This window comes from Lathyrus oleraceus, chromosome 5, assembly GCF_024323335.1.
Source record: "Lathyrus oleraceus cultivar Zhongwan6 chromosome 5, CAAS_Psat_ZW6_1.0, whole genome shotgun sequence".
NCBI lineage: Eukaryota > Viridiplantae > Streptophyta > Magnoliopsida > Fabales > Fabaceae > Lathyrus > Lathyrus oleraceus.
In genome coordinates, this window is record NC_066583.1 from 402,790,307 (window position 1) to 402,818,139 (window position 27,833).

A 27,833-nucleotide genomic window follows, 5' to 3' on the forward strand; every position below is an offset into this window, starting at 1 on the left:
AGCTGAAGAGTAAGTTCGACCATACTTAGGATCTCATGAATATACTGTTGGGCTATCATATCCAGTTGTTGTACCAAAAATGATCACTCCTGTGAACGTGCCTGACTCAATTCCACACTAGGAGTTACCTCATGGACGCCATCCCCAACCTGGATCTTCAAAGGCTCCACGTCAGCAGTCATCTCTTATTCCTCGACCTAGGTAGAGCAACCCAACACATAATCAATATCCCAATCAGCAAGGGAACTATGCCTGACAAGGTTAGAGAAAGACAAAGAAGTCAAAGAGGCATATGGATCATGTTTCTATGTCATACAGTAGACTTCTCCCTCTCTTGCTTATGCACTCATTGGTACGACTACGAGAACTAGGGCCCCCTCCAACACCTCTTCCTCGTGGCTATGATGTAAGTGCCAGGTGTATATTCCATTCTAGAGCACCCGTGCACATGACCGAGGATTGCATAGCTCTAAAGCACTTAGTTCAAGATTTGGTCGATTCAAAGGTTATTGTCTTCACACCGTAAGGCCTGAATGTAGTACGCACCCTCAAGACTTCACAGACAAGTACGTCTGCGGTGTCGAACCCATATCCAAACCAGCAGCAAAACTACTATCAGCAGGGTAGACAAGGACCAACGAGGCATCCCAGAAAGTTTGACCCAATTCCCTTTCCGTATGGTCATCTGCTAGCTTATTTGCTCAAGGATTCGTTTGTTCAGTTAAGAGAAGCCAAGGCTCCTCCAGTACCCCTTTCTCCCAAGTATGACATGAATGTTAGCTGTGACTATCACTCTGGGGTGCCAGAGCACTCGATTGAGAATTATAATGTCTTCAAGCATAAAGTACAAGATTTGATCGACTCGAAAGCTATATCGTTCACGCCAATTGTAATTAACAACCCCGCGCAGGCAAGTACACCTGCAATGTCGCAGTCAGAGAAATGATAAATTTGAAGAAGTTCCCTCTATATGACTACTTCGTCAGCTTCTGCAAGCACCAAGGTCCCAAGCTATAGAAGGAATAAGGTTGATCATTCTAGCAATCATTAGTTTGTTCAATAATTTTTCATGTGTAATTTTTCTTGTTTGTCATTTGTAAATATTCACTTATTATAAACTCGTTTGTTTTTTAGTAATAATGACATCGAAATAAATATGCATGTTTTGAATAAATCCATTCATGTCCACTCATACTTCTCATTGGTATCAAACTTTTGTTAAGCAAAATAAAAAAGGAGAATGACAAAAATAGAAACATGATATCACTGCACGTACGCTATTGAATAGAACCTTGTTGATGATGTAAGGAATTGTTTCAAATCCTAAACACCAGAGTTATAAGGAAGATAATCCCTAGTCAACCCCTTCGAGCCAAGGAGTATGAGTTTCTTTCTGAATATAAAACCCTCAATCTTAACCCGAGGCAGGGTAGTCGTCAGTTAGTTTGACCAGGCATTCAAAGTTCCAAAGAGGAGTGTCCTATCCGAGGATCAACCATATCTTATCCCTCATAAGAGGTCGGAAACAAAAAATCCACGATGGTTGTCCCTCAGCCATAGAGGCACGAGACAGTCACAACCCGTCCAATCAATCGAACAAATGTCACACGATTTGTTTCGGAAAAAAAACTCAAAATCAAAATAAATGAAAGCCCGCTAAGTCGAAAACTTGAGAACAAGTGACTTAGGCAAAAATTAGGGCATACTTGTGGATCGCAAATTAGAGTCAATCCAAAGAAAGTAGGGAAATGAAAAATGAATCAAAAGAGGAATCAAAAGAAAATCCTCAACAAGAACAAAATCGTGTGGCAACAAACCAAACAAAAGGTGCATGACTGCCACTCCGAAAACTCTGTGGGTTCATTTTCACTCCCAAATCCCTTTTAGAAGATGAGTTCTTGTATCGAACTAGCTGAACTTAGGACTGAAGAACATCATGAAGAGGGGGTGGGTTAGAATAGGTTTCGAGCCATAAATCCTTTTTTCTGGAAACCGTGAACCAGGCCATGTTACAACCCCCAGACCTAATTGAAGCAGGGTTTAGTTTGAAAGCATACTATAGTCAGTATAATCGTGTTAAAACTGACTCCTTAATAATTTGCTTATCATTTGTGTTGGTATCGATATGACATTCTCACTAGTGATTTATTCACACTATGTCATAATTCCAGTGTGTAATACCCCAAAATTTACCCTTTCATTTTTCATGGAAGCATGGGATTGTGTCTCACATTGCATTAGCATCATACTAGGTCATACTCATTGCATTCTGCATCAGTGACTTGAGAAATCAGGGTTAGATTGCTCACTCCTTAACAGAAGGAGCCCACACAAGGAAAGACTGAGAATTGAACTTCATTCTCCAAATATAAAAGTCTCAAGGGGTTCCATATGTCTTATTATGGTCCCCAGTTCATCAGTGGAAGATTCAAAGCTCTCAGAATGTGCATCTGGAGTTAACCAGAAATCAGGGTTTCATGGCTATCTACAACAGGCAAGGTTTGGTTGGAAGTAAATGGGGCTCATTCATGTCATGATTATAGAGGCATCTTGGCCTAGGAAGATTCATAATCATCTCACACAGATCCATTGGCAATCAGTGCAATCAGTCCCTAGTCATTTTTGCCCTAAAACTAGGGTTTGGTATAAAATCGGTTTATTTCTGATTCCTTGAGTGAAACTCATTTCCATGGCCCTCCACATGTCCACAAGGATCTACATGCAAAAAATCAGCTCTTTATTTGAGCCAGAGGTGCTTCAATTGATCAATGGAATCGGAAATCAGACACTTTAGGAAAAGTCAACTGTGGGGCCAAAAAAGTCAACTCCTGACATTTTGAAAGTGGAATCTCAAAATTCATGCCTAAGGAAGTCTACATGTGAAATTTGATCAAGGTTGGATCATGGATTCATCATTTAATCAGGAGTTGGAAAAGTTGCCAAATACTTATGGGCCAGATTTCTTGCACTTCAAGGCATATTTTGAAACCACTTTCTTCATGACAGTTGTACCTTGATATGTCCTCTTTCACACCTTTTTAGAACCACCCCATTTTTATCATTGGTTTGGAAGATACACTCATCTAAAGTTGGTATCATAGGCTGATTTTTTTTGACAGTATTTAGGCCAAACTGGCCCAACCATTTTGCAGCCATGAAACTTGAACTTTATGGCCATTTTCCACCTCTTTCCACTCACCATTTCAAGATGTGTTCAACATGAAAAATGTTAAGTTCCATGCCCTCTTTCTAATCTTTGCATTGCCACCCCATTTGGATCATTGGTTTGGAAGATACACTCATCTAAAGTTGGTATCATAGGCTGAATTTTTTTGACAGCATTTAGGCCAAACTGGCCCAACCATTTTGCAGCCATGAAACCTGGACTTTATGGCCATTTTCCACCCCTTTCCACTCACGATTTCAAGATGTGTTCAACATGAAAAATTTTAAGTTCCACGCCCTCATTCTACTGTTTGCATTGCCACCCCATTTGGATCATTGGTTTGGAAGATACACTCATCTAAAGTTGGTATCATAGGCTGAATTTTTTGACAGCATTTAGGCCAAACTGGCCCAACCATTTTGCAGCCATGAAACCTGAACTTTATGGCCATTTTCCACCTCTTTCCACTCACCATTTCAAGATGTGTTCAACATGAAAAATGTTAAGTTCCATGCCCTCTTTCTACTCTTTGCATTGCCACCCCATTTGGACATGTATTAATCAAGATACAAGATCTTAAAGTCACCCTGTTGGGCCATTTTTGTGCTGCACTAGAAAATCAAGTCTAACTAAAAACGACCCACACACCACTCTTTACCTCATTTGGCCATTTGCTTTTGGTTCACTCACTTAAGTTTTGCTACAGTTAGAGTTTACTCATACCCCACACTTTTACACATTTTTTGTTCATTATGCACATAATCAAAAACAAATCTTTCAAGCCCATTAAACATTCCAAACCCTACATACTTAAAGCTCCTAAACCCTAATCTGAAGTGGAGGCTGCCACTATTTTCAAACAAGCAAGCAAGAGGAAAAGACCAAGTTTCATTCCATTGCATTTCCACAAGGCTCTTGAAGTTTCAAAGCATCTCATTTTTTTCTTCCATCTTCAAAGGGGCAGTGGACCTTGCATCCACTAGATACCTTCACTTCTCCATTTTTATGACCATATATCCATGTTTATCATCATGCTTACCATTGTTCATTACTATTCTTTCATGCTTACTATCCATATTTCATGCTATTTTCCACTATGCCATGCTTGTTTCATACTAATTTTTGTTGTTAATATTATGCTATGTGTGTCTTATGGACCCTTCATTGAAGCATTTTCATTAAACTTTAATTTTGAAACATTGAATTTTTGCCAAAAATCCTTGCATGAGCCTCTCTTGCTGTTCATTTTTCTCTATGCTAGAGGCATTATTTTTAATGAAATAAGACACCATTGTATTCTACATGTTTCAAACTTGAATTTTGATTTTTATATCATCCCATTTGGAGCCTTGAGGTGTGAGATATGGGGATTTGAAGTTTGGGAAAATATGTTGCATTTCTCACATTTTGGTGCATGAGCCTCCCTTGTTGTTCACTTTTCTCTATGCTAGAGCCATTATTTTTAATAAAACAAGACACCATTGTGTTCTACATGTTTCAAACTTGAACTTTGATTTTGTCATCATCCCATTTGGAGCACCATAGAGGGAGATATGTTGGTTTGAAGATGAGCAAAAAAATCCTCCGTTTTCCATTGTTGTGTTGCATGCATGGCTGTTTTTTTATTGTTCATTAATGTTGTCACACTTAATCCAACCGGAATGGGCCTAGCGTTGTACAGCGCTGCTACCTGCACCCCCATTCAGGCTCATTTCCAATTCACTTTGTATTTTCATTTTCATTTTTATTCTTTATTCTTATTTTTATTCTGTTTTGTTTTAATTATTAAAAATATTTTATTTGTTCACAAAAATACCAAAAAATATTTTTTACTTTCCTTAATGTTTTATTTAATTTATTAAGTTTTTATTTTTATATTTTATTTAATGTTAATATTTTATTTTAATTATTTATTTCAAGTGGTTCTTTTAGGCGTACATTTTTTTATTTATTTTATTTTCTCGACTTAAAATTATTTTTAGGTTCTGATTTTTGGGATGAGGGTTTACCAAAATCTCATGGTCAACCTGACCTTTTAATGGAATTTTATTTACCATTTTCAATTTATTTTGGATTTATTTTTGACCTAGTTTGCTTGGTTGACTTTTCATTTGACTTCTGTTTTATTTCAATTAATTTATACATTAATTTTCATTATTTTAAAAATCTTTTTGGGGGATAATGATGTCCTGACCCCACGTCAATTAATTTATTTTTTCTTTTTTTATTGAATTAATTTACTATTTATTTGATAATTTTTAAGTTGACTTGACTTTATAGTTGACTTTTTTCTGATTGATGTTTGACATAGGGATTGCTTAGGGAAATTGTAGTGATCTTTTGATCCTCCCTTGTTCATATCATGTGCCATGTATGAGAGGCCATTCATATTGATTTTATTTGATCCTCGCATCATTTCCCGATTAAATTATTCATTGATCCTTTGTGTGCATAGTTGTACTTGTCTGATTCATCTGATATTTTTTATACTTGTTTCTTTCATCCATGTTTAATATTGTTTGATTGTTTAACATATTCATACTCTCATACATTGTTTAATGCCTTATTATTTCATTCTTTGATTTATTTGGTTTGATCATATACTTGTTTATATATCTTATCTGTTTGGTTAATAATTGTTGCCTACTTGTATGATGTATGAGGCATTTATTCTTATTTATTCGATTGCCATGAACAATCCCCATTCATAACAAATGTATCCCTCTCCCATGAAATGTATAATATTTATTCATTCATTCTTTATTCATCTGTTAATACAAAGAATTAAAATGAACATCCGATAATCATTTCAAAACAAGATCAAATCCTCGATCCAACGTCGAGTAATCATTTTTCAAAACTTAACAGAACCAGCACGTATTTACCAACCCTCTTGTAAGTCGATTGCTTTATGCATTGCCATCAGCCTTGTAAGTCGATTGCTTTATGCATCGCCATCAACCTTGTAAGTCGATTGCTTCATGCATCGCCATCTACCCTTATCCCTAGCACCTCTCCTTGCTCCATTCGTCGATTCTTGTTCCGTTTAGATATCACCCATTAGGTAGAACCCTTTGTATGATAACATAGGTAGGATTCCTATATTCTTTTGTATGATAACATAGGTAGAATTCCCTTATTCTTTTGTATGATAACATAGGTAGAATTCCCTCATTTCATTGCATGCTAACATTAGGTAGATATTCCCATTTGTAGATCCTAACTCATAGGTCCACATTGCATGAAAACTCTAGGGCAGAGCTTCCCCATTTCTTTAGATCTTCCGTGCGTCTCCGATCCTGTGGCATGTCACTCCGTCCTATTGCAAAGAGGTAACTGCCTAAGACTCGATTCAGCGGGCTACGACACCTACTGCTAGGACGTGAACACATTGCCCCATTCTCCTTTGACACAACTGGTGTCCTCCTTTATAAGTCCATGTTCAGATGGCAATCCCTATGTAGCCGAACTACGGAAACTCTGATTCTCATGTTCAGATGAGATACGTAGGCACAAGATGCGATGTCTTGCCGAGTTCCTTTTTTTTGACTAACGACTAACAACTAATCTTTGTTTGTTTTCGCCCTTGTCGCGATTCTTTTCTCTCGCCCTCGTTGCGATCGAGACCTCCCCTTTCTCTTGCCCTAGTTGCAATCGAGACCTTGATCCCGTAGTTAATTGAACTACGTTTTGCTCTGATTCTCATTCCATATGAGATACGTAGGCATAAACGCGATGTCTTAGCGAGCACACATCTCCTTAACCCATAGTTAGCCGAGCTACGAAGACTCTGATTCTCATATTCAGATGAGATACGTATGCAGTGGATGCGACATCCGTGCGAGTCATTTTCCTTTGACCCTCTTTTAGTAAATAGTACATTGGATAAACACACACCCTTTAGACAAGAAACAACAAGAGTGGATCCCGTAGAGTACTACGGATGCGTAGGGGTGCTAATACCTTCCCTTCGCATAATTGACTCCCGAACCCAAAATTTGGTTGCGAGACCTTGTCTTTTCTTTTCCTTTATTTAGGTTTACTTCGAGCGTTTCCTTTCCCTCCTTTGGGATAAATAACGCACGGTGGCGACTCTTCTGTTTTCTTTTCCTCGCCGGTTGTTTTTTTCGCAGGTTGTAACAGCTGGCGACTCTGCTGGGGACTGTATAGTTTCCCTAAGCGAGTCCCTCCTAGATTTTGTAGGTTTCTTGTTTGTTGGGTGTTTATTCTTTTGTACAGTTATTTATTTTTCAGCATTTACTTGCTTTACCTTATTGCATTGTGTACATATCATTGCTGTGTCTGTTGGCTCTTTGGGGGTTGACTGTTTGTTGGGGTGGGATGTTTTATGAGAGATAAGCCTACTACCCAGGCTTGAGCGTACACACAGGTTTTAGAGTGGATAGTCATGAGGCTTGCGTGACATGTTGCTACGTTAAGTCGTTCATGAGACCCACATCCAGATGAGGTTTCTTTTGGATATATTTTGTCCTATGGGTGTTCCATAACGACAGATATTCCTTTAGAAATCGTCGACTCTGGTGACCATTTCCCGAGAACTCAGTCGAGGCGTCTCCTCTGAGACACGTTTATGTTAGCTCTGGTGGGCGCATTCTCGCTGCTCAATCCGAGGAGCCCGAGACTGGGAACTTGCTTTAGGATATCCTGTTGAGGGGAGTCAGTGGAGGTCTTTTATCATATAATAATGTCAAACCTTCAGTGGTAAACGTATTATTCCCGACTGAAGGGCTGAAGCTGACGAACTTCTGTTCTTAGAACCTACTAGTGAGGGGCGGGCTAAATTCAGGAAACCTTAACCTTCCACCGACCCGGTTTTGCGGAGCAGAGCTTTGATCTTGTATTATATTCCTCAGTGGGTTTCTCTTCAGACAGTGCAACCCGACAGTGGTTCAAGCAGATACAGCAGTCCTGATTTCCATGTCACTGCATTGCATCACATCATTTGCATTTACATCATTTAATACATGTTTATCAATTATCAAGGGGTTTACATCTTCTTCTTGATTCCGGTCGAGGTTTTCTGGTTCTCCTGAGATGGATATTGGCATAGACACGTCGCTTACAAAGTTTCTTGTGGTTTGTTTGGAGCTTATTCAACAACTGATGAAGTTAATGAATCACGATTCTCTAGAAGGGTTTCGGAAGGAGTACGGTTTGATTATAAGTTTCGTCACGATTCTTTCCAAGGATCAACATGATGATCTATTCACACTGTTGCAGTTCTATGACCCTCCATTAAGGTGTTTCACATTCCCGGATTTTATTTTGGTCCCTACTTTGGAGGAAGTTGCCAGTTTTCTCAGAGTTCCTATCAAGCCACAGTCGCTATTCTACAGTTCTGAGTTTCTGCCCGATCTCAGCATGGTTGCTTCAGCCACATATTTCAGGAAATCAGTCTTGAAGGCTAATATGTGTCAGAAGGGAGGAGTCGGTGGTTTTCATTTGAGTTTCTTACTGGGAGAAGCAAAGAAGAAGCTTGAAGATGGTGAGCAAAGGGGTTTCAATGTTGTGTTGGCTCTTTGTGTGTATGGGATTGTCCTGTTCCCTAATGTGGCGAAATTTGTGGACGTAGACGCCATACGCCTCTTCGTGTTGGGAAATCCGGTGCCGACCTTGTTGGGAGATTTCTTTCATTCAGTGCATTACAGGAATAAGAATAGAAGGGGAGGATTGGTGAATTGTTGTGCGCCTTTGTTTTATAAGTGGTTCAGTTCCCACCTACCCAAGTTTGGAGTGTTCGTTGATGTCAAGAACTCGTTGACTTGGTCAAAGAGACTGATGGGTATAAGAGCTAAAGATATTTCTTGGTGGTCAGACCGGAACTTGCTTCAGGAAGATATTATTCATAGTTGTGGGAACTTCCCGAATGTACCATTGGTAGGAAGAAGAGGAAGTATCAACTACAATCCTTCTCTGGCAGTCAGACAGTTTGGATATGCTTTAAGAACTCCGCCTTTGGAAAAAGATGTGGAAGAATCTCTGTTTTTCAATTCTTCATCTGATTTGACTATATCCCGTAAGGCAGCTGAGGTCTGGCTCAAGGTGATCAAGAGAAGAAGAACTGTGCTTGGAAAAGGAGATTGTAGAACTTACCCTCAGTATGAAGAGTGGCTTCAAGGAAGAGTCGAAGAGTTTGGTCTGCCGTTTCCTATTGAAGAACCTTTGTATCCACCTACTCCTGAGCAGTCAACAATGGTGAGCCGAGAGGAGTATGACAAATTGAAGAATGCTATGGAGGAGCTTCAAACTAAAAACTCAGAGTTAAGTGTGAAGCTGCAAGACTGTATGCATCAATTCCATGAGGCAGAATATCAGATGGGGGAAGCCGCCAGATTGCAAGAGGAAGCAGAGAGGAAATTAGCTGTGGAGGTGGACTTCTTCAGGAAGACAGACAGAGCCTTGGGATCATCCAGTTCTGAGTTGAGGCGAGTCAAACAGCAGTTAACAGATGCTCATGGTAAGTTAGTTGGTTAGCAAGAGCAATGGGATGTATTTTCAGCTTCTCGGAAAGCAAAGGAGGAGGAGATGGTATCCCAACTGACTGTTCAGATGGAGAAATTGAAGACTTTGCTGAAGGAGAAGAATAATGAGCTTCTGTGCGCCCGTTCAACCAATGGTTATATCACAGATCAACTCAACAAAGCTCAAGAACAGATTGAGGAACTCAAAGTGCTGGCAGGTTTGAAGAAATCCAGACTTGAAGAGGTATTCGGAGAAGATGATGGGAATTACTACAGAGAGCACATCAACGAGTTGAATGGAGTTATTCACAAGAGGAATCTGCTTATCCGGCGCTTGACAGAATCTCCAGATCATCCTGACACAGTGGCACTATTGGCTGAAGTGAGGAGCAGTCCTTTTGGGTTGTATACAGGAGGCTGATTCTTGATTTTTGTTCCTCTCTTTACTTATTGTATTGTAGTGATGATCCACAGGCTTGTTGTGGAGATCCTTTTTTGATATACTGTTGGCTAAGGCCTTTCCCTTCTTGAACTCATTTATATGATGGTTTTCCTTATTGCATCTTAATCTCAGAAGTTTATCCACAACTCGGTCTTCTTGCGCTTTCTATCTGATGTGAGACTGGAATCAAGGGGGTAGAATACCCTTTGGAATTGATAAACATGTCATTGCATTTACATATTCATTTGCATATCTTGCATAACAGGTACCGCTGCGGTGTTCCCATATTATTTGATGTTCCACTAGCAGGATAGCTGATTCAGGAATTCACCGGTACGGTACCCGCAGAAACCAGTAGAGAGCAATGGAAAGCCTACAAGCAGAGCTCGTCGAGATGAGGATCCGCATGACCCAATTCATGGATGTGGTTCAAGGGGTGGCTCAAGGACAGCAAGAGCTCAGGCAGATAATGCAGAGGAATCCCACCACTACTCAACCAGAGACGTAGACTGATCCTCCAGCTAGAGAGGTTAACGGACCTAGTGGACCGGGGCCTACCCCGATCCCACATGTCAACTCCGGTCAACAGCCCGTCCATGATGATCAGGACGATCAGTTCACCCAGATCCAGAAAGACTTTGGCATGGGCCATGGCATGGACCCCATGTTTAGAAGATTAGAGGAAAGGCTGAAGGCAGTGGAAGGACAAAATCCTCTGGGAGTAGACGATGCTGACTTGGGATTGGTCCCAGGCGTGAGGGTGCCACCAAAATTCAAAGTCCTAGTCTTTGACAAATACAATGGCAGCTCTTGCCCAAAGACCCATGTGCAAGCCTACTTCCGAAAGATGGTTGCATACTCCGATGACGAGAAGCTACTTATGTACTTCTTCCAGGACAGCCTAGCTGGGGCATCCTTGGAATGGTACATGAGGCTGGACAGAGCGCACATCCGTTGCTGGAGGGATTTGGCTGAGGCTTTCGTGAAGCAGTACCAGTATAATGCAGACATGGCTCCGGACAGAACTCAACTTCAGAATCTGTTTCTTAAAAGCAATGAGTGCTTCAGGGAATACGCTCAACGTTGGAGGGAGACAACTTCCCGTGTTCAGCCTCCTATGTTGGAAAAGGAAATGGCCAACATGTTCATGAATACGCTTCCTGGACCTTACCTGGAGCGTCTGGTGGGGTGCAATGCCTCCAACTTTGCTGATGTAGTCTCTACCGGAGAGAGGGTGGAGAATTACCTGAAGACCTGCAAGATCCAAAGTGGAGGTGGATCTTCATCAGGGGTAAAGAAGTCGTTCATTGGAGGGCATAAGCAGAGAGAGGGGGTGTGAATTCTTTGTCTTCATATCAGAGAAGAGGTATCCGGAGGAAAAGTTTTCAGACTTACCATCAACAACCGTATGTTGCGACTATGACCATTCCAGCTGCAGCACCACTACAACAACAACAACCACAGCGTCAACCAGCTCAGTACCAACAACAACAACCGGGTAACAGACCCGCCTATCAACAGAGGCAAAAGGCGATGGACAGGCGTTTCGACACTCTTCCAATGTCGTACGCTCAGTTGCTTCCTAACCTTCAGCAACTACAACTCATGCAGTTACGCATCCTGGCTCCTCCTGTTGGCAGGCTCCCAATAGGATATGATGCCAATGCTAGGTGTAATTTTCACTTTGGGGCACCTGGCCATAATATAGAGAACTGCAAACCTTTTAAGCACGTAGTTCAGGACCTCATTGATTCAAAGGTCATTAACTTTGCGCCGGCTCCTAATATCATCAACAATCCCATGCCGCAGCATGGTGGTGAAAACGTTAATATGCTGGAAGGAGAAGCCAAGTCCTTTAAGGACGTGTTGAAGTTGAAGACTCCGCTGTTGGAGATTAAAGAATGCTTGCTGAAGGCCGATGTTTTCCCCGGTTGTGGGAAGGGTTATTTGGATTGTGCTACACAGGGAAAGGGTTGTTTGAAGGTCCAGCAGGGTATCCAGGTCTTGTTTGACAATGGTATCCTCCAAGATGAAGACTTGTCTGTCAAAGAGTTTGCTGAAGGGGTTGCTGAAGAGGTGTTTGAAGATGCTGTTGAAGAATTCACAGATGTTGTTCCTGCTGATTATGTAATTCGTAATGATGTATTTAATTTTTCCAATGTTGTTGCTAATATCCCAAACTATGTGGTTGATGCTGATGTAATTGAACTTGATTCCGATGTTTCGGATGTTTATGTTTCAATGAATGAGATTTCTGAGTACAACTGTGATGTTGCTACTATCACCAATTTCTATCCAACTGCTCAGATCAGTGTGCCAGAAGCACAACCAGTGCCACCAGTGCGACAATCCACTATGACCATCACAACCCTGGTCCTTTACCTTTCACCAGTGAAAGGGCCATTCCTTAGCATTATGGGGGGAGTGTGTACACGCACGATCATGGAGTGGAACAGCCACTGAAAATAGAGGAGAATTCTGAATCTGAAGTGGAAACAGTAGATCCCGCGGTGGACAATGTTGGTGGAATCGGGCGATTCACCAGGAGTGGTAGACTATTCTCACCACCCGCTACTCAAGCTGATAATGCTGATGCCGCGGCGAAGACCAAAGGCAAACAGGTTGTGAATGAGGGTACCTCTGCACCAAAGGCTGGTTCTTAGCCTACTTTTGCGAAGGACGTGGACGAGCTTCTGAGAATCATAAAGAAAAGCGACTACAAGGTAGTCGATCAGTTGATTCAGACGCCGTCTAAGATATCTATTCTCTCACTCCAGTTGTGTTCGGAGGCACACAGGGAGGCACTTCTGAAGGTTCTTAATATTGCTTATGTACCTCAAGAGATCTCGGTAAACCAACTAGAAGGGATTGTTGCCAATGTTCATGCAAGCAACGGGTTGGGTTTTATCGATTATGACTTAACACTAGTCGGACGCAATCATAACAAGGCTCTGCACATCTCGATGGAATGCAGAGACACCGTCTTATCAAATGTTCTGGTGGATACATGTTCCTCTCTCAATGTGCTACCCAAGAGAGCCCTGTCAAGGTTAGAAGTAGAGGGTTTGGTCTTGAAGCCTTCAGATCTTACTGTGAGAGCCTTCGATGGTTCAAAGAGGTCGATGTTTGGAGAGGTAGAATTGCCAATTCTGATTGGATCACAAACTTTCAACACTATCTTCTATGTGATGGATATTAGTCCCTCGTACAGTTTCCTGCTGGGTCGTCCTTGGATCCACAATGTTGGGGCAGTCTCTTCAACTCTACATCAGAAGATTAAGTTCCCGGTCAACAGACGAATTATCACCGTCTGTGGTGAGGAGGACATTCTGGTCAGTAACCTGTCTACATTCAAGTATGTAGAAGTAGAAGATGAAATTCATGAGACTCTGTGTCAGGCCTTTGAGTCAATTCAGATCAAGGATGCAGCTCCGATGGAAGAGGTTAAGGCGGGTGCCTCTATCTCATCCTTCAAGCAGGCACAGGCCTTGGTGGATTCAGGTGTTGCTTCCGGTTGGGGACGTCTGTTGGAGTTACCAATGAAAGAAGACAAGTTCGGGATTGGGTATCAGCCAGTTTTGACTTCTACAACTTCAGCACTTCAGACTCGTCAGGGGCCGATTACTTTCTCCAGCGCTGGCGTCATCCAATATGGCCAGATCTTTGCGATCAACGATGAAGATGGGGATAGTGATTACGACATCGACAACTGGGTGCGTCCGAGGATCCCGGGTGAAGTCATCAATAATTGGTCTTCTGAGGAGATTGTCCAAGTCACTTTTTTGGAGGAGTAATTTTCCTTTGTTTATTCATGCATGTCCAAGTCTTACGTTCCGCCCAGGGCGTAATGACTCATTGTAGGGCTCATCTATGTGATAACTGCATTTTTATCATAAATAAAGGACGTCTTTTGCATTCAAAATTTTGTTCACTGTTTTTCTATTTTTGCAGTTTTCAAAAATCAAAAATATATTTGGCAATGTTTGTTTAATTTTCACTTTTTCACACTCATAAGCACATACCATCACTCGTGCAGATGCACATCACCGGATCCTATTGATAACGGTTCTGCTATGGCTCGCTTCGACTTTGAAAATCCAATCTTCCAAGCTGAAGAAGAGGGTGATGAAGACTGTGAACTCCCTGAAGAACTTGCCAGGTTGTTAAAACAGGAGGAAAGGGTCATTCAACCGCATCAAGAGACTACTGAAGTGATTAATCTCGGCACCGAGGACGTCAAGAAGGAAGTCAAGATAGGGGCTACTTTGGAAGGTGATGTGAAGAAGGGGCTGATTGAATTGTTGCAAGAGTATGTTGACGTCTTCGCTTGGTCTTATCAGGATATGCCAGGACTTGACACAGACATTATGGTACACCATTTACCTCTCAAAGAGGGTTGTCCTCCGGTCAAGCAGAAGCTCAGAAGAACAAGACTAGAGATGGTTGTCAAGATAAAGGAAGAGGTGCAAAAGCAGTTGGATGCAGGATTTTTAGCAGTTACCAATTATCCGCCATGGGTTGCAAACATTGTTCCTGTACCTAAGAAGGATGGAAAGGTACGGATGTGTGTTGATTACCGAGATCTGAACAGAGCTAGTCCTAAAGATGATTTCCCATTACCTCACATTGATGTTTTGGTGGATAACACGGCTCAGTTCTCGGTATTCTCCTTCATGGATGGCTTTTCTGGCTATAATCAAATCAAGATGGCACCAGAAGACATGGAGAAGACAACTTTCATAACCCCATGGGGAACCTTCTGCTACAAGGTGATGTCGTTTGGCCTGAAAAATGCTGGGGCAACATATCAATGAGCTATGGTAACTCTTTTCCATGATATGATTCATCATGAAATCGAGGTTTATGTTGATGATATGATTGCCAAATCTCAAATAGAAGAAGAACATTTGGTGAATCTGCAGAAACTGTTCGAGCGACTGAGGAAATTCAAGCTGAGGCTTAATCCGAACAAGTGCACTTTCGGGGTGAGATCTGGAAAGTTGTTGGGTTTCATTATTAGCGAAAAAGCGATTGAGGTGGATCCTGACAAGGTGAAAGCAATACAAGATATGCCTGAGCCAAGAACAGAAAAACAAGTTCGTGGTTTCTTAGGGAGGTTGAACTACATTGCACGGTTCATCTCTCACCTAACAGCCACGTGTCGCAACTATAATACCCCAAAATTTACCCTTCATTTTTTCTGGAAGCATACGCTTTACACCTCATGCATGCATTCATTTTTAGGTCATTTAGCATTTGCATTTCATCATGGCAATCGGAATCAGATCCAAGAAGCTTGAACATCATCCAGGACACTTTGTGGGCTCTATTTAGATGATCAGTCAACACAAGGGAAAGACTTGAGTTACTTCCAACAGGGGTCTATTCGTCAGTCAAAACGTTAATCTTGAAGAAGCAAAGGTTTGTTCATGAGCTGTCATGCTCGCTAGGCGAAGCCCACGTGTTTTAAAAAAAAAAACGAAAAAAAACGAAAAAAAAGAAAAGAAAACGAAAAACGAAAAAAATAAATAAATAAATAAATAAAAGAAAAAATCTTGGACTTAGACCTCTCTCATTTGAGCCCACAGGTCCACAAAAATCAGGTTATAAATTCAGAGTTTCAGTGAAACAAAAGGCAATTCTATTCCTATTACCCTGGCTGGAAAAAGATAGTGAGAGAAGAACTAACAGAGTTCAGAGCAGCCTCCAAACCCTGAAGGGAACTCAACTGCACAGAATCACCTCTGCCTCACATAAACCCTAAAGATTGTTTTGTAAACCTCACGGGTGCAACTCAATTTCAATCAAGCTCTCCAATCAGGTTTGCCCTTATTCCCATTACCTTTGAGCTTTGAATTTGAATACTCTGAATGTTTGAGGTATTATGGGTGAATTTGATACCCTTTTGATGCATGTCTTTTTTATGAATTTTAATGGCATGATTCATGTGGTTACATTTTGATTTGGGGGCAACCCTTGATTACCCTATTTTTTTGTCTCTAACCTGTTTGTTGAGTTTTTGTGAGGGCTCACATGACTTTTGTAGGGATAACTTGCGTGGTTTTCCAATTTATTTGTGGGATACCCCCTGGAGGTTAATTTCGGTTACCTGTACTAACCCACTTTCTTTGATGATGTTAGCTTGGAGGGATCTCAAGGTTTCCCATTGCTCTAATTGCTGTTAATTCGGATCTTTATCCGCGTGGTACTTTTACATTTTTCCCGCATTTTACTGCTTTCCTAGCTGGAAGACCTCGATAGGAGGCAATGTTTTTGTGTTTACTTTATGCAGGTTCCTTCGTCAAGGACTGCCTTTTTGCATGAGCATCCCAAACCCTAACCCTTCATTGATTTTTCTTCTCCTAAATACACGTTTACTCCTTCTACTACAGGCGAGTAAATCTCCAAAGGTCGAGCATCCGGTAGATTGCGTAGTAACGTCGTTCGTCCAAAACCCAATCCATAACCCCGTAGTTAGCCGAACTACGGCTTGCTCTGATTCTCATTCCAGATGAGATACGTAGGCATAAGACGCGATGTCTTAGCGAGCACACATCCCCCCAACCCATAGGTCAGCCGAGCTACGAAGACTCTGATTCTCATATTCAGATGAGATACGTATGCAGTGGATGCGACATCCGCGCGAGTCATTTTCATTTAACCCTTTTTTTTTAGTAAATAGCACAAGATAAACTCACACCCTTTAGACAAGAACTACAAAAGTGGATCCCGTAGAGTACTACGGATGCGTGGGGGTGCTAATACCTTCCCTTCGCATAACCAACTCCCGAACCCAAGATTTGGTTGCGAGACCTTGTCTTTTCCTTTCCTCTTTTCAGGTTTACTTCGAGCGTTTCCTTTCCCTCCTTTGGGATAAATAACACACGGTGGCGACTCTTCTGTCATTTTCTTTCGCCGGTTGTTTTTTCGCACACTATATTTTTCAGGTTGCGACAGCTGGCGACTCTGCTGGGGACCCGGTGTTCCTAAGCGAGTCCCTCCTAGCTTTTGTAGTTTGTTTGTTTATTGGGTGTTCATACTTTTGTACAGTTATTTATTTACCTGCTTTACCTTACTGCATTGTGTACATATCATTGCTATATCTGTTGGCTGGCTATGGCTGCTTGGTGATCTTTGTGAGATGAGTTCTATACCCGAACTCGAGTGCACTTAGGATAGGAGAATGGCATAGTCTTGTCGACTTGTGTGGAGTTATTCCTTAGCAAGTTGACTTGCAAGCCCATTCACTTGGTGGAGGTCATGTTGAGATTAATTATGTCACACAAGTAAGTTGTGGTTAGACATTAGAAGCCGAGGACCTTAGTTTACCAACCCATCTTGGCTTATTCGTAGGGCGTAGTGCGAAAGTCGTTCAAGTGTAAGATTTGATACGATTGTTACGCGATACTACACTCATAAGAGTCTCTCTTGAGAATATTTTTGGAATACGAGTAGTCGTTCCTCCGATAATATCCGAAAGATGGGATTATGGCTATTGGAACCTTTTGTAGAACATGTTTGGCAGGTTTAAACCTTAGTACACTCCTTTTGGGTGGTTCTTGTAGCGGTGTATTCGTCACTTTATGATTTATTGATTAAACCAAAAGCAAAGCATACAAAGAAATCGAGTCGCCACCGCACTTTTATTTATCCAAAGGATTGGCTAAAAAGCGAACAAAAGCCTAAGAAGTTTTACACATAGAAAACTAATGAAAAGATCAGAGAATCTGGGTAAGTGGTTAATTACGCAATGGGAAGGTGTTAGGCACCCAAAACGTCCTAGGTACTCCTAGGGAGCCCTTTTCACACTTGTTGTATAAAAAGTTTATTTGTTTATGACATATTGTGCAAACATGATTGGGAAGATGAGAAAAGAATATACAATTTATTATTTTTGTGTTTGAACGGATGAACCCGTTGCCTACGTACCTTTCCATGGAAGGTAAGGATCAAAACGTCGTAGTTCGGCTAAAAGATTTCCAAAAGGTAGGTGAATTGATTTTAAAACAAGAGCACTAAGGCTTTTCATTATCAACAGGAGAAAACTCAACCAAGACCAACAATCCACCATGCGAGGATATCTTCAACATACTAGTGAGGGGTTAACCCTATAATAAGTATGGAAGACTCACAATCAACTCACTAAGGATATGGTGAGATTTATATCAACCACTATGATAATTGAAACCTATGGCTAATGTATGAAAACATATCAACAATGGACAAAGCCACAAAACAATTGAATGGGTGTGATTAACCAATTATGAGTATTTAGAAAATATGGTCAAAGTATGATTAGAATTCAGTTCAAAGAAGTGTTATGAAATGGAGTTTGAAAAAGTCAAAGGCCTAAAGCCTAGGTTTCTAATTTGAAAAGACATGAAAATGTTTGCACACTATGTATTTACAAGTTTTAAAAGTCAACAAGTGAAAAGGGGTTTTGAAACCAAAAGGATGTGGATGAAGGAGTGTAAAACTTCCTAGAAGTTCACCTCTTGAAATCATATGGAAGATGATTCAAGTGTGTCCTTTGGAATGAGGCAACAATGCAAGTAAGCAAATAAAAAGCAAGGTGATACCGGATGCCAATCAATGGACTTACACCAATCTCACAAGGCAAAACAAAACATGGATATCATATGCCAATCTATCTGGGCTTATACCAATCTCCAAAGGATGATCATAGGAGTACAAAATGCCAACAACATGGACTTACAATTGCATCCTCACATACAACAAACAAACAAGAGCAATAAGCAAAGGGGATACTAGTTCCCAACAAATGGTCTTACACTCAATCCCTTCCAAATCATAGGATCAATGGCCAACAACTGGACTTACAACTGATTCCTCAATGGACAAACAAAGATGTCATAGAGATATGAAATGATGATCATGTAATAATGAACAATTAATGATGATAAATGCACAAAGTTCACAAGCAAGCATGCACAGATGAATCAAGCAATCAATCAAACAAAGTCAATTAGCACCCACTATACACACGCAATGAGGCTCAAACAAGGTTAGACTTTAAAGTCAACTGGAATGGGGTAAGTGGTGCTCTTAACCTTAACATTGACAGTTAAGGTGAAGCAGATGAAAAGGAGATGAGGGGTGTGCCTCATAACTTCTATCTCTGGTCAGAGAGAGCATTGAATAATAGAAGATGTGGGAGTTCAGAAAGTTGGAACTCTCTCCACAAGTAATGACTCTATAGATCTTGGGTTAGTATCCACAATGCATCAACATGTAATGTGAGCAAAGGGATGACACACTGAATAGTAGGAGATGAATTACACATCTCTTTTATCTACCAATTGCCTCATATGAGGACTTTTCCTGCTTAGGACAAAGATAAACAATCACAAGCATTGCCTCTTAAGGAGGACTTCAGACAGGTGCCTGGCCACATAACAGGCCAGGTCTTCCAGACTACATGAAGAAGAGAGGTTATACCTAAAGTGGTTAAGCAACCAAGCAAAAGCAAGTTCAAAGTGAACTTAAGCAACTAATGTACCTGTGGAAACATCACACAAATCAGTACACAGTTTAGACAAACCAACAATAGTTAATATCAACAGTCAAACCCAATAAGCAAAGGCATAAGCCACAAGTTAAGCTCAAATGAGTTAACAGCCCTACAAAACACACAAAGTTAGTAGACAATGGTAAACATCAAGTGCTCAAATGATGGAGCATCAACAACTATTTAGCTTGGATGTTCAACCTGAAAACAAAGCTCAAAGATGAGAAGCAAACCCTTAGGCCAAATCCTAGGGTCAAAGATGAGGAAAAAGTCTCACATCCATATCATTTACCAAATGCATTTTATGATCATTCTAAGTTCAATGCAATTTTAAAGTGCACATGTGATCAACCAGCAAGATAATTCTCAATTAAATCAGAAATGATTCACAAAAATCTGTAAAAATTCATGCATATTCAAGACATCTCATATGATAAGCATGCAAAAAATCAGAACACTTGAGCATCATTTGATAAGGTAAACACATGGCAGAAGATGAACATGCAAAGGTGTGACACAAATTGTCACACCTACTTAGAAAATTCACAAACCAGAAACCACAAATGATAAAATCACAAACTCAACACCAAAATATCAATTGGAATGTCTAGTTTCATCATGCAAATTTCCAGAAGCATTGGATCAATCATCATTATTTCACAAAGGAAATGGCAAACAATGTCAAAATGGCATACATGTACAAAAACACTAGACAAAATTAAATCCAGGCCAGGCACAACTTTAATTCTCATGCTGATAAAAAAGTAGAGGAAAAAAGAAGATCAATGCAAAAAAATCCCATGCAATTTGGATCATTCCTTGATTTTATATGATTTTTCTAAAATGCAAAACAAAAATGAAATAAAAATTGCATTAGGAAATGATTCAATGGAATATATGAAATAAAAATTTGAAAAGGAGATGGCGCCATCCACAAAACGGTGCGTTTTGATAAGTGATTGGCTCAGCCAATCAGAATTCGCGCATGGCGCGCACATGCAAGCCCTAAGATCTTAGGCAACGGTTTTTAGCGTGGAAAAGAAAACAGAAAAGCGTGGCCAAAGCACAGCGAGAACCGTTGCCATAGCACCTGGAATTCATCTTCATCGTTTTCCAGAAAACAGCCAAGAACACATGAACAAGCATGAACAAATTTTCCAGAAATTACAATTGAGCATATATTCATGAAGATCTAACATCACACATCAAGAATCAACCAATCAACAAACATATAACAACATAAAACGCACGGATCGAGCAAAGAAAGATTTCATGGTAAAATCACCCTTATGCATGTGCATGGCAATGAACAGTGCATGAATTTTGAACCCAATTCACTCCAAATGCTGTTTAGAACCAAGTGCAAGTGGAAAAATGTATGGACAATGCAATATTTTTGAATTTGGATTTTCCCTCCAAAATTCAAATGAAAATGCCAATATTTTTGTGATGAGAATTGATGAAATGTAATGCATGATTATGAAATTATAGGTCAAAACAAGAATTTAGCAAAAAGAACCACATGATTTGGAGCAATGGTTGAGAAGTTATGCCCCTTTGAAGTTCAATCCACACTTGGTCATCTTTTGATCGTATCTCTCCAACCACAAATGAGAAATTCATGTTCTTAGACTTTTTGGAAAGGTAAGAGCAAGATATTCAACTTTTATGTTGGACACAATTTCATTTGAAGCATTTTTGGTCATGTAATCTTGAGGAGAAAACCTTTCCATTTTTGGCAATTTCAAATTACAGGTCACTTACTATTTTTGGAAAGTTTTCATCTGACCTCAAATTCTTCATTGTTGATGTTTGAAATGTCAAATGAGACTTGTATGGACATGAATGAGGTCTCTCCAACCATCTCCCACCTTCAAATCCATGATTGAATGCACAATTGACTTGTGTTGACTTTTCTAGGGTTTCAGTTGACCTGGCTATGCTCAGAGGAAATTCAAGCCTCTATCACTTGGGACTTTGATTCAAAATGATATCATGGTTCATATGAGCTCTGGTGAATGATCATGGTGCCCAAATTCTTCAGAATGGCCACCATCTATTGCTCAATGGCTACCTTTGACTGCCTTGACCTAAGATTGCTTCATCTGCAAGTAACAAGGTTAGATGACATATTTTTATACTTTTGGTTAGTAAACAAATGAAAAGCAATGATATACAAATGCAAAATATGCTTGGTGATCAAGAACCACTCTCAAAAGATAACCCACCCACAGGGAAGGAAACAAGGTGCACAAAGATCCTTGAGGCAATGATATGATATGATATGATGCCATGAGGGATCTTAGGGACAAAATTGGGGTCTTACAGATGCCCCTATTTAAGGTCATTCTAGCAGGAGAAGTGAAGTTTAGAAATCTTCATCTCGACGCGGTAGAATGGGCTTAAATAACAGTAATGAGACAAATTTTGGTCCCTAAGAGATCTCATGATGCAGATGTATGCATGTAAAAGACACAAACTCTGTGGGGATATGGTTCACACAGAAGAAAAGACGATCCATCGGAGTAATACACTCACCAGGAACGGAGACTCTAACAAGACTCTCACGGGGACTCTTATGGGGGATAAAAAGAAGAAAGATTGCGTGAGCAGGACACGACTCTGAATTAGGGGAACAGGAATAGACACTGCGTGAATGAGACACGACTGGACTAGAGACCTCACTGGGGAGTGAAGGACTCAAACTAGGGAAAAGAAGAATTCCAAAGGAAGACACATCCATTGGAAAGACACAAGCTGACTCAAACTATCCACAAAGGATACTTCGGATAAAAATTCGGACTCGGACAAAGGAACGATTCACAAAGAACCTCCCTGCCGGGGAAAAATTGCATATATTGGGGAAACGCCAATACAGCAAAAGGGTAAAAAAAAATCACAACGGAAACTCCACTGGAGAAGGTCTAACAAAGAGACTCTCACGGGGAAGCAATAAAGAATGAGGTGTTACCGGTATAAGGGCATATAATAGGTGACCTACCGAAAACGTGAATTGGTATATATGCCAAAACACTCATCACCCAAAACACAAACTGCTCAAAGGATGGATATTCGATTCTACAAAGAATACGAATCTTACTCTACTGGGGAAAATCAACAAAGGATTCCAACCAAAGAGTGAAAGAGATATATTATTCATTACCGTCAGAACGTGAATAATACACTCGAAAAGGAAGAGACACCAGAGATACCGGTTAGGGCATATAATAAGTGGTCAACCAAAAAGAGAGGCAATCGATTCCAAGCAACAGGGTAGACGAAAGACAACTCACAGGGGATAAATTGCAAGCATCCGGCAATTATCCAAGAGAACAAATAATTGACTCCACAAAGGAATAACGAATCCTACTCGACTGGGGAAACACAACAGGCTTCGACTGAAGAGTGCATGAGACATATTATCCATTACCGTCAGAACGTGGATAACATACTCGCATGGAAGATTATCCACAACCGGTTACTAGGTTAACAAAGGATAAATCAACCGAAAAGAAAGGCATCGGGATACCAGAAATAGGTATATAAAGATGACCAATCAAAGAGAGCAACAATCATTACCAAGCAAACGGGTAAATGAAAGAAGACTCGCCGGGGATACATTGATACAAAAAATCAATGATCCGGAGATGAATTGCATAAACAACAATTATCCTCAAGGACTTGCTGGTGACTTCAAAGGGAATAACATTGCAAGCATACAGCAATGATTCAGAAGACTGCTGGGGATACAATTGCTAGCAAAAGGCAATTATCCAGAAGCAAAGAAGGAATATCGACATCGAATATAGGATGAAGATAACCACAAAGAGTAACCACCATCGGTTAGGATGAACAACAAGGTTAACTCTGCAAAGGGGAGAAATTAGGGTTTACAACTACCGAATACGGGGTAGTAGACCAAAACTCTGGCTGGGGATAGGGTTGCTAGCATCCGGCAACTATCCGCAAGAAAGCACAGACTCCGTTGGGAATAAAACCACAACAGCACAAAATCCACCATCAACCAGAACGAACCACAAAGGTTACCTCTGCTAGGGGAAAAGAGATAGGACTTACAACTACCGAATACGGGGTAGTAGCCAACAACTCTGATGAGGATAAAAGATAGGGTTTACATCTACCGAATACGGGGCAGAAAACCACAACTCCGCGTGGGAATGAAAGAATCACAATTCCGCACGGGAAACAAAATAGGGTTTGTAACAAACCACCAACTGCTGAAGAGCAGAAAAACTAGGATTTACAACTACCGAATATTGGGTAGAAAACCAAAGACTCTTGCTGAGGAATAAAAGGTATATAACCACAAATTCCACCAAGAAGAGGGAACATATGACTTACAACTACCGGTATAAGGGTAGAGGCCCAAAACTCCGTTGGGGATAAAATGAACTATTGCCGGTTACTGGGCAATTCATTCATTTATTCCACAGGGAAACACAAGAAACAGCTGACAAATAGCCAATTCGGGATTGAACCGAAAAGACAGACTGAATTAAGACACGTCCTAATGAGGATATAACTCAATAGGAACATCCATCCCAATATATATGTTGGGAAGAAACGGAAGAAACCGTCATCCACGAGGATATACCTCAGTGGGGAACTGCAAAAGGAAAGACAGACACTTTCTGCTTATGGGGTTGACTCTATATGGAGAGATTTAAACACCCGACATCTGCTTGGGGAGATCTTTTGGAGATCTATAAAACCCATAGCAAGAGACAACAAACAAGAGATATATGGCAAAAATGCAACATGAATATCTGAATGTTTATGAGTATGCATGAATATGCGTAATTTATGTTTGATGAATGCTGACAAAACAGACATATCTAACACAAACAAAGTCCAGGAATCAAACGCTCAGTACTACACTTCCAGGGGAAAAACCAACTGGAAAGTCAATCTGCTGGAGATCCACATGCTGAAAAGCAAAGATCTGCGGGGAGGCAAAAGATCAGAGATATCACCAAACCTCTGAGTAATGGATCAACAATCAACCCAACTGGAATACAGAAAGTCACAACAGGCACAAACAGCCACAAAGACCAATCTGTTGGGGAATGGGAGAAATCCCAAGATATCTGCAGGGGATCCTCAGTATCAACTGAGAAACAAGAGTTCATTGCACAAGCGAGAACTACTGTGAAAGAAAATCCACGCAACTCCGCTGGGGAATAACCCATAAAGGGAGAACAGATCATCCATGTAGAATCCAACTGCACAAGCAACTCTACCTGGGGAGAACACAAGTAGCCACTCCATCGGGAATACACCCACTGAAGAAAAACAGATCACACAAGTAGATTCTGTAACAAGCCACTCTACTGAGGATCAAAAGCAATCAGGGAATCAACCCAATCTCTGGATGCTAGATCACCAACCCTACTGGGGAAACAGAGATTTCAACAAGCAGAAACTGCCACAAAAGCAACCTTGTCGAGGATACCAGCTCTGGCGGAGGCTCTGAGAGGAATATCACAGATGCAATCCTAACTTTGTTGGGGATACCAACTCTTTTGGGGATTTTGCATAAATACAATCCACCAAACCACAAATCTACTGACGGCTAGGGAATCCACTGAGGGACCCAATGGGGATATGGAGGAGAGCTGGGGAATCAACCACTGGATGCTACACCTTCCAAACACAAATCAACAACTGCTGAGGAGGAAAATAAATCACTTCTCTGCTGAAGGCTAAACGCTCTGATGGGGAGCTAGCAACAAATCCCGCTCGCGACAATGCCGAGGAAAGTGGTAAAGTACCGGGATATCAATCCACCAACCACTGATCCTTCAAAAAGAAAGCAACCATGCTGAGGAGAGAAACAACAACTCCGCTGGCAACTGCACTGGAGAGAGACTACTGCTGGAGAAGAAAACGAAGTCTTCCACAACACTCTGCTTGGGGAACAACCCATAACACAAGCTAGGCTTGGGGAACAACCCCAACAACAATGCAGGAGAAAGAGGATACAACCATGTCAGGAATATGAACAAATTTCTTCCCTGTTGGAAATCATGCCACCCTCGGGAGAGCACTGAGAAATTCTTAAGTATCCTTTCATCATTGTGAATGTTCACTTTGTTTAAAACAACAAAATTTGAAAAAATTTATTTGTTTAAAACAATGACATTTAATCAATTAAAACATGCAAAACATTTGTTGAATTGAAACAAATAAGAATGCAAATAATTGGATAAAAAGCTCAAATTGATTTGATGGAATGGTAGCCTGCAAATGGCAAGACTCCATAGATTTGTACAAATTTGAAATCAGTGATATATATTGGAAGAGGGCTACATTGAACATAATGATCCTTTTTCTACCAATTTGAATCTCGATGTATTCGAAGCTTCAGTCGACGACGAATCGAGAATCTCTGACGAAAAGACGGCTGCGGAACAGAAAGTCTTGTCAGGATGCAATTACTTGCCAACTCCCTAATTTTTGCCTAGATTGCCCCAGGGTGAGGTACTCAATCTAGCGGGATGCAAATATTCTTTTTCTCATGTCTCTAATTTTTGCCTGGATCACCCTTTCGGGTTATCCACCGAGACGCTCATTTTTGCCTAATCCGCCCTTTCGGGTTTTCAACTTAGCGAGCTATTCTGTTTTTCATTTGCATATACTTTTTTTTAGGCAAAGTATTTCTTGACTGCATCTGAATTCACAGGACGAGTGAAATCCTCCCCATCCATTATTGTAAGAATCAGTGCACCGCCTGAAAAGGCTCTCTTAACAACATATGGACCTTCGTAGTTTGGAGTCCACTTGCCCCTGGAATCGGGCGCGAAAGACAAGACTTTCTTGAGCACGAGGTCACCTTCTCGAAACACACGAGGCTTGACCTTCTTATCGAATGCTTTCTTCATTCTCTGCTGATACAACTGACCATGGCACATGGCAGTCAACCGCTTCTCTTCAATCAAATTCAACTGGTCATAACGACTCTGAATCCATTCAGCATCAGTCAACTTGGCTTCCATCAAGACTCTCATTGATGGGATCTCCACCTCTACTAGGAGAACAGCCTCCATGCCATAAACAAGAGAGAAAGGGGTTGCCCCTGTTGAAGTGCGGACAGATGTACGATAACCATGCAAAGCAAACGGCAGCATCTCATGCCAATCTTTGTACGTAACTGTCATCTTCTGGATAATCTTCTTGATATTCTTATTAGCAGCTTCAACAGCCCCATTCATCTTAGGTCTGTAGGGAGAGGAGTTATGGTGTGCAATCTTGAATTCAGCGCACAACTCTTCCATCATCTTATTATTCAGATTAGATCCATTATCAGTAATGATCTTATCTGGCACACCATAACGGCAAATCAGCTGGTTCTTGATAAACTTCACAACCACCTGCCTGGTCACATTCGCATACGAAGCGGCTTCAACCCATTTGGTGAAGTAATCAATTGCTACGAGAATAAACCGGTGCCCATTGGACGCTTTCGGTTCAATCATGCCGATCATGTCAATTCCCCACATAGAGAAAGGCCATGGTGATGAAATCACATTCAGAAGTGTCGGAGGAATATGAATCTTATCCGCATAAATCTGACACTTGTGGCATTTCTTCACATATTTGCAGCAGTCAGACTCCATTGTCAGCCAATAGTAGCCTACTCTCAACATCTTTCTAGCCATGGCATGTCCATTGGAATGAGTACCAAATGAACCCTCATGGACCTCAGTCATTAACAGGTTTGCTTCGTGTCTATCCACGCATCTGAGCAAAACCATGTCAAAATTTCTCTTATAAAGCACTTCACCACTGAGGTAGAAACTGCCTGACAACCTTCTCAAAGTTTTCCTATCTTTCACAGATGCCCCAAGCGGGTAGACCTGATTCAGGAGGAAATTCTTGATATCAAAATACCAAGGCTTGTCATCATTCACTTCTTCAACTGCAAACACGTGAGCTGGTCTATCCAAGCGCATCACGGCAATGTTGGGAACTTCATTCCAATACTTGACCACAATCATGGAAGCAAGCGTAGCAAGCGCATCTGCCATCCGAATATCCTCTCGAGGAATATGATGAAAGTCAACTTCTGTAAAGAATGTTGAAATCCTTCTCGCATAATCTCTATATGGGATGAGACCGGGCTGATTCGTCTCCCATTCACCCTTGATCTGATTAACAACCAGGGCCGAATCACCATACACATCAAGATGCTTG